This window comes from Triticum dicoccoides, chromosome 7A, assembly GCF_002162155.2.
Source record: "Triticum dicoccoides isolate Atlit2015 ecotype Zavitan chromosome 7A, WEW_v2.0, whole genome shotgun sequence".
Lineage (NCBI taxonomy): Eukaryota > Viridiplantae > Streptophyta > Magnoliopsida > Poales > Poaceae > Triticum > Triticum dicoccoides.
The window spans coordinates 60,868,946-60,885,066 of NC_041392.1; the positions used below are offsets into that span (position 1 = coordinate 60,868,946).

The following is a 16,121-nucleotide window of genomic DNA, read 5'->3' on the forward strand; positions in this document are numbered from 1 at the left end:
AAACCCTAAATAGAAAGTATCGTCGGTGTGAGATACATGTACCGTCGGTGTCGGACACTACACCCACATCCCACAAGTGGCGCGGGCTTCGACGCCCACGTCACTTGTGGGACGTGGATGTAGTGTCCGACACCGAAGGCCACATGTATCTCACACCCATGATACTTGCTAGCTATTTAGGGTTTCCTCTACCGAAAAGAAGAGGAGAAATAAATAAGAAGAAGAAAAAAGAAGAAAAAGAAGAGGAGAAGAAGAAAGGAATAGTGGAGAAGAAGAGAAAATAGAATATATTCTATTTTCTCTTCTTCTCCACTATTCCTTTCTTCTTCTCCTCTTTTTTTTCTTCTTTTCTTCTTCTTCTTCTTCTTCTTCTTCTTCTTATTATTATTATTATTATTATTATTATTATTATTATTATTATTATTATTATTATTATTATCCGGAAGTAGAGAGAGGTTTCCTAGTGTCAAAGTATTGAAGAAATCCATGCCTTCATCATTAGCCGGAAGTAACCAGGGCATGTTGGTACGAAGTTCTGCAAAGTTGTTCTAGAATGGAGTCCCGGATAGAATAATCCGCCTTTTGGTACGAATTCAGCAAAGGCCTTCCAAATAGCGATATTCGGAAGGCTCTTGCTGAACTTTGTACCAAAAAGCCAATTATCCTATCTGGGACTCCGTTCCAAAACAACTTTGAAGAGCTTCATACCATCATGCACATGTTACTTTCGCCTAATGATGAAGACATGGTTTTATTGAATCCCTTGACACTAGGCAACCTCCCGACCCCTCAGCGATCCTATCGAACATGAGAGGAAGAAGAGGATAAAAAAAGAAGAGGAAGAAGAAAAAAAAGAGGAGACGAAAGAATAGAGGAGATCTTCTCCTCTATTCTTTCGTCTCCTCTTTTTTTTTTCTTCCTCTTTTTTTTATCGGGAACGAGGGTTGTCGAGGGACATAGATGTAATGTCGTCGTTGTCGATATATACCCCCTCCCGATAGCTTACTATGATTAGGTAGCTAGTTCTACGTTTGGCACTAATATATCCATCTGTCATGTTTGAATAATAATTGCCATGTTGTAAATATTTGTAGAAACTATGGACACCGCCCTAGACGAAGCAACAAAAGAAGCGTTGTTGAGGGACATAATCGCAGAAGGAAGTGATGCCATCTCGTTGTTTCTCAACGAAACTGATGGTCTGGAAGGAGAGGGTGAACAAGCTGGCTACGGTGACCTAATGCCGGTGCAAGAAGAAGAACATGAGGACGGCTCCGATGACCCAATGCCAGTGCAAGAAGGAGACCGTGATGACGGCTCCGGTGACCGAACCGAGTCCGGCTAGGTATATATATTAGTTAAGCCTATGCTGACTAGCTGATTGATGCATTCATTGTTTTGGTATGTACACATATTAATTAAGTCTTTGTTCTTTTTTCTAGCCCTTCGGATCGAGCACAACTTCGGTAAAGAGACGAGGCCCGAAGAAAAAGTTGAGCTCGGATGAAAAGTTTGAGATCATAGCAATCACGCCCGACGGCCAACCTATTGAACCCCTCCGGACAAAGAGCGCATTTGTTGCTCAGTGCGGGGTTTTGGTTAGGGACAAGATCCCGATAAGCATCCAGCAATGGTTTAAGCCGGCTACAGAAGACCCTGAGGTCTCTTATGTCAATGATATGCAGAAAAATTAATCAAGTCTTTTGCTCTGAAGAGGATGGCAGAACTATTCAGGAGGTGGAAGAAAGAGCTGAATAAGTTTGTCGAAAATAATGAGACACCAGAATTCAAGGACAGATATGAGAAGATCAGAGATCACTGGCCCGCATTTGTGGCCCACAAGACATCGGAAAAGAGTCGGAAGATGTCGGCGACAAACAAGCAAAATGCTGCGAAGAAGAAGCTTCACCATCGCACGGGGTCAGGTGGCTACCTCGTAGCCCGGCCTAAGTGGTCCAAGACTGAGAATGATCTGGTTCATAAAGGGATCGAACCAGAGACAATTAACTGGCCAGACCGTTGCCGGACTTGTTTCTTCGGGACTGGCGGAACCCTGGACCCTGTAAAAGGGAAGTGCATTTGGACGAACGATCAAATGGACATACCAGTCAGTAAGCTTAAGCAGTATATCGAAGCAGCGCAGGAAGGGACGTTCTTTCCAGACAGAGAGAACGACGAGCTCACAATGGCCCTCGGGAATCCTGAGCACCCTGGACGGACACGAGGCACGCCAGGCTCCATTCCGTGGAAGGTTGGGTTTCCGGACGCAGGCGGTTACAAATCCCATGAGAGGAGGAAAAAAGTGCAGCAGACCCAAATGCAGGCGCTGCAAGCAAGGATAGATGCGATAGAGGAACGAGAAGCAAATCGCAGCAAATGTACTGCCGAAGCCTCCCCCGAAGCTACCCCGCCATCTCAGCGCAGAAGCAGCGTGGCTTCCACCGAGCTGCTTCAGCCGGAGCATGCCTTGACGGCTCCTGCCAGCTATCCCGTGGATGCTATAACGGAGTCTCAAAATTGCCACCTTATGACGCAATGGATGAATTTGAAGGTCAAGGCGGCTGTTGGCTCTGTTTATCCTACTGAACCCGGCGCAACTTTTCACTGCCGGCCGATTCCAGAAGGATATGCTAGGGTGATGGTGGATGAGATAATGGAGGGATTTGAGGACCTCCAGCTTGACCACCCTACCGGTGAAGGGGAGACTCGGCTGGGGTCTGCTCTGAAGACTCCATGCCTATGGCAGAAGGAGCTCATCAACCTTCCGAACTGGACGCCACCGCCTCCTCCTTCTCGTCCGGCGAGTCAGGGCACTCCGCCTCCACCGCCTCCTCCTTCGGCGAGTGACGATCAGGGCCCTCGGCCGGCTCCTTCTCCGGCGCGTGGCGGCACTCCGCCTCCTTCTCCGCCTGCGCCGACGCGCCCGAGCAGCCAGCCTCCTCCTTCTCCGCCTCGTCGGCAAGGGCGGAAGAGACCTGCCGCCGCTCCAGCTGCTCCGGCGCGTCGTAGTCCTTCGCCTCCGCCTCTTAAGCAAGTAAAGAAGACAACCGCTACGTCTGCTCGGTCGGCGTCTAGCAGCACAACCAGAGGCGGGAGGACATACAGATTCGGTCCTTCTCTGAAGACTCCAGAGAAGTTACCATACGAGAGGACCCAGGAGGAGAACGCCGAGATCGCGCGAGAAGAAGTGAAGAAATTCTTTGAAGGGGTGAAAGCAAAGAAACATCCACCTCCGGAGGAGAAGGTAGATCGGGTGAAAGTGAAGCGCACTCTGGCTGCCCTGACAAAACCACCGAAGTCTGATCCGCCGAAAGGAAACTATGACCGCACTATTGGAAAGGAATTTGCCGAAGAGGAGCGGTCGGGAAGTACTGTCAGTGATCAAAGGCTGAAAGAACGACGAGCTGGGGAACAAATTGCCCAGCTCGGCGAACAAGCGAAGCAATCGTGCCCCCCGCTCAAGGTGCCTAGCCACAACGTCGCTAATGATCCGAGGATGGTGCCCGGTTATAGCAATCTTGCAGATTACCTTCCCAACGAAGTACATTATGAACCCATGGACGTGCAGATACAAAGATACGAGTACGGGAAGCCTCTCGTTAAAGATGAAAGATCTCTATCAAGATGATGCAAAGATTGCATGATTGGTACTTGAAAATCTGCAGAGACTCTGGGGGAAGGAGTACTTTGTATGTGAAAGTTAAAAAGGAGCATGACCTCGTTGGAATTGATCTGTTGCCTGTTCCATTTGAGGAGTTCTATCAGTTTTTCAATCAATTGGCCCTCGATAAAACAACGGTCGCCTGCTACTGTCTGTAAGTAGTACTACTTCTGTCATTAAGTTTCTCTATATAGCTTAGCTCTTTCATTGCATGTATTTATAATCATCCTCACTATATTATGCAGATTGAAGATCGCCGAATTGAAGAAAAGACAAGTCGCTGATATTGGGTTCATTAACACATATCACATAGATGCAACTGAGGTTAAACTTCATGCCGCAGCTACCGAGGCCAACTTGCTACGATCGTTCGTAATAAATCAAAACAAAGATATAATACTCTTTCCTTACAACTTCAGGTGAGTGTTACTGTCTTGTGCATATTCGGTTTCCCTTATATATTAGTCAAGGTTATAGTAATGTAATTGATGAGGTATGCATGTGTGTGCAGTTTCCACTATATTCTCCTAGAGATTAAGCTTGAGCAGGGAGTAGTAACCGTCTTAGACTCTAAACGAAAAGATCCCCAGGATTATGCAGACATGACTCAAATACTCCAGAAGTAAGTTAAATCGATCATTATCCACCATATCAGCAACTTTGTTCATTTCCTGATATCAAGTAATTGTTTTCTTTATCCGGCAGGATTTGGAGAAAATTCACCAAAACAGTTTCGGGACTGCCGAAGGAGCTGGAATTTAGACACCCGAAAGTAAGTACTATAGTAGCATGTTCCGCGCATCTCCTAGTGATTCAAGCGCTAGTTTCATCAATACCATTTAGCATTCTTGCTTATCATGATCAGTTTGATTGACCTCTATTTCTTGTAAAGTGGTTGTGGCAGGAACAAGGGAATGATTTCTGTGGATACTACATCTGCGAGTCCATCCGCCACACGACCTGTGAGCGGGGCGGGTACTCTAACGAACAATATGAAGTACGTAAATAACAACATTCACAATTTTATTTTATTACCATCATTTGTGTTGAGTTTCATTCATTCATATATATGTATTGACCCCCTTCTTCAAATTAGATGTTTCGGAAGTGGGATGAACTCCTAGCACCAGCTCGCATGCGAGCAATTCAAGAGGAATTGGCGGCATTCTTTCTTGACCACGTGATCCCTGAAGATGGAGAATTCTATGTGGACCCTGAGTCCGTATGATTATATTTGTAAGAGATAATTATTGTATATATGTAGCCGGTAGTGTCTGATAGATATACGAGAACTTGTTGTTCGACCAATCTCTCGGAGAAGGAGAGGTGGTCGATATCACTTCTCTCTGTATGCATATATGTTCATGACGATCTTCTGTTTCCTTCGTTTTCTTACTAGCTAGCCAGCGTGTCTAGTCCTCTCTATACGTATGTATAGTACGTAGCGTCGATCAAGCACGGACATAAGAGAAGACACTTCTCTCTATTAATTATAGCTAGCTAACACAATATATGAAACACCTAAATTAACCCCCCAAAACCCCCAACCCCCCCCCCCTTTCAAAAAAAACAAAAATCCCAGCCACAGAAATGCTGACGCGTGGATGCCTATTGGTCCCGGTTGGTGCCACCAACCGGGACCAAAGGGTCTCCTGACTGGGCTCTGCGCACTGCCCACGTGGAGGGCCTTTAGTCCCGGTTCTGGATTGAACCGAGACTAAAGGGGGGAGGTATTAGTACCGACACTTTAGTCCCGGTTTCGGAACCGGGACTAAAGGCCCTTACGAACCGGGACTATAGGCCCTTTTTCTACCAGTGAAAAGACCACCCCAAGCTGAACTATATAGTTACTATACTCAGTTACTCACACTGTATTCTAGGCAAATGGTGCAGCTAACCTTGGATCACAGCACCACACTTTTTCTTAATCCCCATGAGATTAGCCATGATTAAGGTCAATGGTCTTGCATTTGTTTACTGTGTTGATATGTTGATTTCCCAAGAGTCAATTACACTCGTGGTGCTAGAACTTGGCGTGAAAGGTCACTTTGGTGCTAGAACTTGTGACATACATTAAACAGGTCTAAAAACTTGGCTCGGATGTGCAAATACAGTGCAAATTGAGTTTGGATACGAAAGTAGCACTGACTAGGCTCGCCTGCGTGGCGCGTGTCCTGCTGTCAGTGACGGGAAGGCAGGGAGGAAAGCATGTGGCCTATTTTTTTCGCACAAACTCCCTCGATTTTTTTTATTTTTCACACAGAAGCCCTTGTCGAGGTTGGCATTTTCAGTTTTTTCGCCTCTATGACCAATAGGTCCCGCCTGTCAAGGCAGTATTTAGAATTAGAACGAAAAATATAAGCCCCAGATCTCGAACAAGCGACCATGGCTAGCACATAGCAGAACTTAAGCACTCGACCCATTACGTCTTGACATCCGCACATGTTATTTTATAAATTTTTAAAGGTATGTAAATTCTAATCTCAGTAATAAAATTATGGTTTAATTATTCTCGCATTATAAATATTATAAATACAAAACAAATAAATTAATTTTCAAAAATTTCACGTATTATTTAGATAATATGCATATATTTAAAATAATATTTATGAAATATAAAATTGTCTTTATAGTTTATACAATACTCATATGATTAAATTGCAAATTTAAAAATATTCATGTAATAATATGCATATTGAATAGAAAATATGAAATTAGTTATATATTTTCCGTATATTTCAGTAAATGCTTATATAAGTTTAAAATTGTTTAGAGTTTTAACACTATATTAATTAATGTAGTATATAAAATTGTTCATGCTTTCAGAATTTTGTTGTTGTTTTATAAAGTGTTCAAGTGTTTTCTTAAAACTAAATAAATACACCCTCTGTTTTGGAACGAAGATACATTTAGGAGTGAAAGTGGTACATTTTATATCCTTTAAATCTTATAACGGAATGCATTCCGTGCGGCCTAGCTTACACTATTACTTTCTAGAAGTTTATAAAAATATATGTAAATTAGAATCATATATTATAATATATATATATATATGAAATACATCTATTCACTTATTAATTATAAAATATCCATATAATGAAATTATAAATTGCAAATATTCACGTAATAATTTGCGTAATTACCAAAAACATAAAAATGTAATATTATATATATTCATGGTTTGCGTAATTATTAAAATGATCAGGTATGTTTAAAAATGTTCATGGTTTTCATAAAATATTCGTGCATTATATAAAAGCTTTCATTAATATATATTATTTAAAACAGATGATTATAATGTACATATATTTTATAAAATAAATAATAGTGCAAAACGGGCCCCACAGACTTCTGCCCACATAGGACGTAATGGATATATAGTGAACTTATCCAATTCAGACATGGAACTCTGGTAGTTTTGGTGGTTAAGCTAGCGCTACAGGAAGTTAAGATCCCGTGTTTGATTCTCACTTGCGGCAGTTTTTTATAATATAGTCTCTTTGTCTACGTTTTTTGACACTATCACTTTGACCCGCACCAGTGGCTCTTTCATGAGGAAAAAAATAACATGACATTTGTCCCGTGACTGGCAGTGGGACCGGCGCCACGTAGGCAAGCTTAGTCAGTGTTACTTTCGTATCGAAATGCGATTTGCACCGTATTTGCATGCTCGAGCCAAGTGTTTACACCAGTTCGATGTATGCCGCGAGTTCTAGTACCAAAGGAACCGTTCACGCCAAGTTCTAGCACCACCGGTGTAATTGACTCATTTCCCAAAGAATTCCATGCAAGTAGTCCACTACTGAACGTGCATGTGTGTGGAAGAGGGAAACCTTGGATCTAGGGAGGAGATATATCTAAGTCATGGTCCAAGCTTTGCAGGTCTAGCCCAGTTTTTGATGATAGATCTGACTAACTAGCAAGAAATTATTGGTTTTATTAAACTTTTTTTAATTATGTTTAAACATGATTTTTTGTTGAATAAATTCTTTTTCTGACCATTCTGACTCCAATTCATTTTCTGTGACATAATTACATAACTACTAATAACAAGTACACCACACCAAATTAAATGGACTTCTTTCTGGCAGAAAATTCTGAATTGTGTAGAAGACACATGGGGCCGCCATGTCCTCCACCTCAAACCAAATCTCGTTACATGGATTCGGAGACATATATATGTATGAGCGATTATGACTGATCAACTTCCTCTGACTACGGCCCTACAGGACTGAAATTTGGTCTGAAAGCGATTCCTTGCTTGACGACAGTCTCTCTATCCATAATAGTGGGCGGAGGCGCCGACGCCGACGACGAGGACTGGCAGGAAGCTTCATCAACGCTGGGCGTACGCGCTCGACGACGTACGTAACACAGTTTGGACGCGCGTCCTAGTTATAATTGGCCTCCAGACAACAACAGCATGTTGCACACGTCGAAGCCTATTCCCACACACATAAATCTCAGTCTCCTCTCCTATCCGCCGATATATGTTTTTTTCTGGCTCTCTGGTCTCTGCAAGTCTTCGGTCTTCACCAAAGGGTGAGGCTGTGTTTGACATTTCTAACGCTGGTCGCCTAATCAGCGCAGGTAAGCACCGGCGTACGGCGTTTGTTTATGCCAAAATAAATCTAGTCCAAACAGGAGGGGGGTGGAAGAGAAGAGAAGGTCGAGGCCATGGTCTAGGCGTCTACCTAGCTGCCTCCCTCCCTATATATACAAGGCCATGGCAAGGCTCGTAAAGGGCTAGAGAAGAAAGGATTGGAAGGCTACGGAAGCTAGCTGGTGAGAGAGGAGGAGGAGAGGGACCTTTGCCTTGCTCTAAGGAGAGATAGCTTGTCTTCTGTGAAGGAGATCGAGATGATCAAGGGAGACCAGCGGCAGCTTGGAGCTCATGAAGAGCGGTTGAAAGATCAGGTTTGGAACTGATTAATTTCTTCTCTTGATTTTGTATTTGTGCTGTCACATATGCTTCAAAGAGTTTGATTTTTTTTATTGAATGCTTGTTCATTTATTTGGATAAGTATGGTTAGGACTAGTGGTTAGGATTTGGCTGAGTTTCTCTCTTCTTTGGGTTGTGGCTCTTGATCCATGAATGGAAGTCAGGGACTTCTCTTTCTCATGTCAAAATCAGTCAGATGATCATCTTTAGGGACCACAGATCCTGGTACTAGTAGAACAGTCAAATTAAACATATGGATCAGCCAGGAATTGGATTTTTCAACAGCTAGCTGCTCGTCATCCAATAAATTCATGGTGTTATTAAATTTTTGATCATCTTATGCTAATATAGACTTTCATGCTGGCGTTGCAGATGAGAGATGATCATCGGGCCTCAGATGGCAATTTTTTCAAGTTCTTGCAAAACCAGTCAAGCACAGAAAAAGAGGTACATAATTATCAAACATGTTCAACAAACATAAACAGCACAACTTTTCTTAATTTGTTACATAAGGCAGGGCCTGGTAGGCAGTAAAAACTAGTAATAAGTAGCCTTTAAATTTCTTAATTATCCTGAAATTCCTCAACTTATTCATGAAAAAAGTACCTAAATCCATTAGCTATGTATATTTGCCTATAGTTTTTTTTCATCTAACTAGGTACCAAACTAGTTAGCTCCCAGTAGTCATATATACAAACCCAGCCAAGTAGCCAACTAGGCATTATCATATGTGATTTGCTTAACTAATGAGAAATGACTAATTGAAGTGTCTCTGATGTGATGGTTTCATTCATTCAGGCTCAAGAAGACAAGATTGCGTCCACAAGGGCAAAGATGGGTGAAGTGAGAAAAGAGAACGAGAGGCTGAAGATGATGCTATCACGGATGGTGGAGGACCATCGCTCCCTTCAGAAGCAATTCGACGTTCTCCACCAGCAAGGGCGAGGCAAGAACCTCGCCGTTGGCTCACCGGATCATACATCACCGGTCGACGGCCCCGGGTTCGTCTCTTTGCGCCTTGGAACAAGCGCCGTCATGAGCAGGCAGAACATGGGAGAAGAGATCAAGGACAGCACTAATAATCCAGATGACAAGGGCATCTTTCTTGGACTTTCATCAGCCTGCGGAGCTGTTGGTGCAAGAACTGATGGAAGTGAGACGAAGGTGCGGCCAGATGTGGTGACATTGAGCCCTCGAGGCAGCTCCGAGGGGGAGGCCGCGGAGACGACAACGTCAGCCGCAGCAAGCAAGATGGCGAAGAACCTGAGAATCACCGTCAGCGGCGCGGAGACGGAGGAGGAGGTGGCCCGGCAGCCACTGGCCAAGAAGGTGTGACACACCAACGGTACGTACATCTACATATACTCTAGGATACCTAATTTAAGAACTTGAATGGTAAATGCATGAAAGGGATGTGGAAACTCATATGCGTATATATGATTTGAATGTATGGTTTGTTGGCGATCGATCAGATGAACGATGGGTGCCAGTGGAGGAAGTACGGGCAGAAGATATCCAAGGGGAACCCGTGTCCACGCGCCTACTACCGCTGCACCGTCGCAACAGGGTGTCCCGTCAGAAAACAGGTATGTATATTCACTGCAATACATCCAAAAGAACCCCAAAACATGGTACCAAAGAATCTGCGGCGAAGTGTGTTTCGCAAACCAAACATGATGAAGAACCTGTGTTTTGAATTTCAGCCGAATTTCGGCCATCTCGGCCTGGGGCGAAATATACTTTCCAGCGAAAAAATAGATTTTGGTCAAATTTTAGTCAAATTTTGGCCAAAATTCGGCCATCTCAGCCTGGGGCGAAAAATTTCACAAACCCAAAATCAAACCTTGCGAAGAACTATACATGTGTTGCTTCCAAACATCGCAGTGCAACTTAATTAGCACTCCCTCTATTTGTAATTAACCCTAAACCAAAAATGCTTCTATGTTCCGCAAACCAAACTTGACCAAGACCTATACATGTGTTGCTTTAATGTCAGGAAGTTGGCGCCGGCTAACAGATGTATTATATACAGCTCATAAAAAAAATTCAGTGCTGAACTGTTGAAGCTCGACACTTACAGATCAAAAATGTATACAACCCCAGATACCCTTTTGTCAAATTCAGGGAGATCCTTTTTTTTATACATTGGTTTCCAGCGAGATCTAATTATGTCGTATTGGCAGAACCATAGTACGTATTCTTATGTTTGCCCAAAATTAGCAAGATGTGTTCTCTTTTCTCGTATATTTCTCAAGTGGATGCCTAATACAGTTCATATTTAAGGTTCAAAACTAGCCAGTATCAAGTTCCCCTTCAAAAAAGTACTAGTACCAAGTGGCACAATCAACTAAATTAAGCCGCCATGTGCATATGGTCCCAAATCCGGCGTCCAGACTCCATTAATCAAGCGTTGGAGCGCCACCGGGGAGGGAGGGAGGGAGCTAGCGGGCCTAAACAGAAGAGCACGTAGCCGGAGATCGGAGCCTGACCTGATCACGAGGGAGGGCCGGAGCCGCCGGGGCGGTGATCGGGTTCCCTCCCCTCGCTTGCCCGGGCGTGGCTTCTCCGGCAACGGCAAGGGCGCTGTTGGGTTTTAGGGCGTGCTTGGAATGGTAGTAAGTAAATACGGGGGTGTATAGTTTACACTTGTATCTTACAGGCCGCGTAGCAAAATTGGGCTGGAAACCAAACGACGAGCCGAGACCTATATTTATTTTACACGTGTATTGGAGGAAACACGACAATCCAATCAAGGCCTTAGGCTGATCGCGTCGAAACAAATTGGTCCAGGTCCCACATGCCAGTGGCCGATGGGGGTTTAGTATGCTAGAGCCTGGAAAAGACTCTGATGGGCTTTGGGTTGGGCCAGCGTTGCCACATGTGTGTGTGTGCTGCATGCCATTTCAAGCAAGTCCAACCTTTTTCCCCTAAAAAAAGCAAGTCCAACCTTTCCCTCAAAAAAAAGCAAGTGCAACCTCCCCTCGTGGAAAAAAACAATGTCCAAAATATATCCATGGTAAAAGTTCCCAATAACTTTGGAAAACACTGAGTTCATAGACATAGCATCTCTCTCTCTCTCTCTCTCTCTCTCTCTCTCTCTCTCTCTCTCTCTCTCTCTCTCTCTCTCTCTCTCTCTCTCTCTCTTTGTGGGTAAGACATAGCATATCTCTAACATGGCACAAGATTTCCAATATAAGTTCAGCTTGGGAAATAGATATGGCAAATTCAAATGCGGTAGCATTAATATGCACAGTTCACATATGTATGTGAATTTCTTCTTCATAGCATGATTTCTTTTTTGTTTCTCAGGTTGCCAGTTCAATATATAATTGAAAATTCATGACATGATAGACCTAAATTGTGTCTACGTGGCCGGAGGTCGCTCCCCCCCAACCCCCCGTGTCGCTCCCGCGAGCGGTGGGGGAAACCCTCGCCGCCATCGGTCCTAGCCTCCCTCCCCTCCTCCTCTCTCCTCGCCGCCGCCGCACTCGCTGGCGAGCAAAGCACGGCCGACCGCGGCCGCGGCTGGGCCTCCTCTCCTTCCCGAATGGTGGTGGGCGGCGCTGGACGACCTCGCCGGTCGGGGACGCGGTGCTTCGTGGGGCACGGCAGCGCAGGTGGCTGCTGCCCCGGCGTGGTGGGCTACGTGCGGTGGTCGTCGGGGTTGCGCTCGTGGTGGCAGAGGCGGCGGTGCGGGCTTGGCGGCGGCGGAGGCCCAAATCGATCTGGATCTGGGGGCTCTCCTCTGGCTGGCGGCCCGGGGGCTGGCCGGGACCGGGCATGGTCATGGCGCTGGGCGTGGACAGCGGTGGCGTGCGGCCAGCTACTGCAGGCGGCTTCTTCCGGTGTGGCGGTTGTCCTCGGTGGATTTGGGCTGCCACGGCGTGGTGGGAGCCCATGGTGGTGGCATGGGTCGGCTCGTGGCGGCGGTGTTGCGTCGGCGTGGTTCAGCTCATGGTGGTGTACAGGTCGTGGCGCTTGGCTCTCCGGCGTCGGCTCGTCTACGTGTGGCCCTTAGGGATGTTGTTGGTCTCTCTCGTGGATGCAGGCGGTTGTGGCCGGTACGGCTCCTCGCGCCGCTGAGTGGGTGGCCGGTTTGGGCCATGTGCTGATCCAGGCTGGGATTCCGGGTTGGTCGTCAGGGGTGACGTTTGGAGAGGTGGTGGGAGAGATGGGTGGCGCCGATGCGGTCGGGCCACCCGTCACCGACAGGGGTGCCGGACGTTGACGTAGTCCACTCCCGCCTCGCCTCTTCTCCGACCTGGCCACTCCCTAATCGATTTGGCCATTCCTGTCGCTGGCGGCTCTGTCGGTGGTAGGAGCTTGCCGGTCGGCTCATCGCCTATAACCATGAAGGACCTTTCAAGTGTCCTGTTTCTCGGGCGGCGGCACAGGTGGTGGGAGCCGCAGTGCTCGTGGGCTGATGCCATGGCTCAGGTGTGGGCGGCTAGCCGCCATGGCCGCGTGGGCGGTGTGGTGGTAGGCGTTTCGTCGTCCTAACGAAGGCGGAGTATGCTTACCGGGGTGAAAACCCTGTCTGGTTTAGGCCAGACCGACGGAGGCGGCGTCTGTGGGCGTCGTCATCTTCCTGGAGTCTCTGTTGTGGTTGCTCCCTCCCTTTGTCATGCTCCGAATGAAAATCCGATCTATGGATCGGGCGGTGGCGGCGCTACGGTGTCGTGCCCTTCCTGAAGGCACCGTCTTGGTGTGCACGGTGTCGGCGATTCTCAACTTCACCTCTTCGTGATCTCATCGGAAGGGCGTCGGCGGCTCCGTAGTGATGCTTACTGTCTTCTCTTGTTGTCTGCGTCGAGTATGTCGGTGTGGTGTTGTTGTAGCCCTTTGGCACCTATGTATCTGTCCCTGGGAGAATGTGGTTCTCGTGTTGTGTGTTGTGGTTTGTATCGGATCCGTTTGTTGGTGGTTGGTGCTTTATATATAAGGCGGGGTGAAAGCCTTTTTCGGTAATTGTGTCTACGTACATACTCAACTATTTAAAGGATTTTCAATAACTTTTAGCATGGGTTTTTTAGCCAGTTGCACAAGAACTTCATGTATAACATGAGTGTGCACATTGTGCGCTCGGTATAAGAACAAACAATCTTCTCACCATGCATTGGATTTGCACTTGAATTAATCAAGTTTTGAAGTAAAAATTTAACTAATCAAAGATGCTTTAAAACTCTTGCTCATATTTCTTCAATGGCGCCATCCACACACACACTACACACATCATTCTTCCTTGCCATGATGACCAACCGAGAACTGACCGTGCACTCTTTTTTCCTAGGTGCAAAGATGCGGGGAGGACATGTCGATCCTGATCACCACCTATGAGGGTGCGCACAACCACCCGTTCTCTGCCTCCGCCACCGCCATGGCATCCACCACCTCGGCCGCGGCATCCATGCTCATGTCAGGCTCCTCTACCTCGCTCGGCTTCCCCTCTGCCGCCTCCAGCCTCCACGGCCTTCGGTTCGGCCTCCCGGGGGCGGCCAACAGTGCCTCCTCTAACAAGCTGGGTGGCCGACCGTTCTTCCTCCCGGCCGCCACCGGCGCGTCCATCAGTGCTACCCCATCGTACCCCACCATTACACTTGACCTCACCTCGCAGGCCGCCTCGCAGCAGGCCTTCTCCCTCAGCAACATCAATAGGTTCTCCTCCAGCTTCACCAGCTCTCATGGCCACAGTGGTAACACTGGTAGGTACCCTTCGACGCGCTTCTCCTTCTCCGGCTCCGGCGCCACCGCATGGCCGGCCGGAGTTGGATCGTACCTGAGCTACGGATCCTCGTCCGGTGCGCCCTACAACGGCGCCGGCAAGAGCTTGTTCGAGGCCGCGCTGAGCAGCATCAATGGAAGACAGCAAGGCTCGGTGGCATTCCTCCACCAGCCGGTCACTACCAGAATTTGATACGTTGCCGAGGCCCATGACCGTCGGCATAGGGCCAAAAGCCGTCGGCAAAGGGTTACGCCGACGGTCCCCGTCAGCATATCCCCGTCAGCAACTCGTACGTCGGTGTACCTCAGGTCGGCCGTCGGCATACAAAAACCGTCGGCATAGTGAGCTAAGCCGACGGGGGTCGTACCACCGTCGGCATACATACCCCGTCAGCAACATTTTCCACCTGACGGACGTTGATGGTGCCACCTGACACGTGGCAGCTTCTGGGCGACCGTGACCTGGCGGTACGCCGACGGTTAGGCCGTCGACATAGTTTTGGGCCTATGCCGACAGCCCAACCTTCGGCATAGCTCCGTGCCACGGCTGCCCAGGTGCTGCCACGTGTCAGATACGCCGATGATTAGGCCGTCGACATAGGCCTATGCCGACGGCCGAATCGTCGGCGTATCTGTGCGACAGGGTTTCCCAGGTGCTGCCACATGTCAGCTATTGGTATCACAGAGGCACTATGCCGACGGCCTAACCGTAGGCATAGATGCAAACCTATATTCATGAATAAATAATACAAATGATATTGCAAAAATTGAATAAAAGAACTGTATTCATAATAAATGGAACATTTCAATTATTTGGTCTGATTATTTGGTCTGAATAATAAACAATAGACTTTATTAATATAAATGTCAATTACAAGTATTTAGGAATTACACTTGGAGGAAAAAGAAATAAAAGAAAGGAAAAGTCCTAAACTAAACCTATACTAAACTATCTGGTTCTTCATCTTCTGCTTCTTTCTTCCAGTTCATCAACCTGCAAAAAAAGAAACAACATAACTGTCGTCATAGGTATGCACTGTTTTTATTTTTAAAATTTTTGTGCTGCATTTCAATTCAAATAATAAGCATATATATATATATATATATATATATATATATATATATATATATATATATATATATATATATATATATATATATATATAGGTAAAACTGTGTCTACCATAGCTTGCCACAGAACTAGTTAAGTGTCCCTAAACTTTTAACGGTTCAAAAGTTATCAAAAAATATGAAATAAATATGGGAGCATCTCTCTAATGTAATAAGATGATCCAACGGAGGGATTGTCAAAATATGCATCTGTGTGTCCTCGACAAAAATAATAAGCATTTCAGCTCACTGCGACATAAATATATACTGAACTATTTGTTTTTTTGTCCAGGACGCATACAGTCGTATTTTTTTAATCCCTCCGTTGGATCACACTATTCATCACCCTAAGCGAGGAAAATTTATTCTTCACTCCCCTCTATTTTTCCATCAATGCACCGTAATTTTACGTTCCGTAAGTTTTGTTTTATTTCCGATGCAAAAAGGGACGGTAAGAAAATATATAATCACCATAAAAATATTTTATGTTATGTAAAATTACAAACGTAAAAATATAGTGTAAAATACACATAAACGGCAAATTTTCCTGTCTTATGACCTATATTTTTATTTTCTTATGTCAAATTTTATGTAGTGAATCAATAAAAATGTAATTATTTGAATTTGAAACATAATTTAATTATGAAATAATCGTAAGATTACCTCGGGTGAAGAATAACTTATTCT

General features: G+C 45.8%; 1 pseudogene; it reads left to right on the forward strand.

The window, feature by feature from the left end:
• Positions 1-8,329: 8,329 nt before the first annotated feature.
• LOC119329190 lies at positions 8,330-14,769 on the forward strand (annotated as a pseudogene).
• The last annotated feature ends 1,352 nt before the right edge of the window (positions 14,770-16,121 follow it).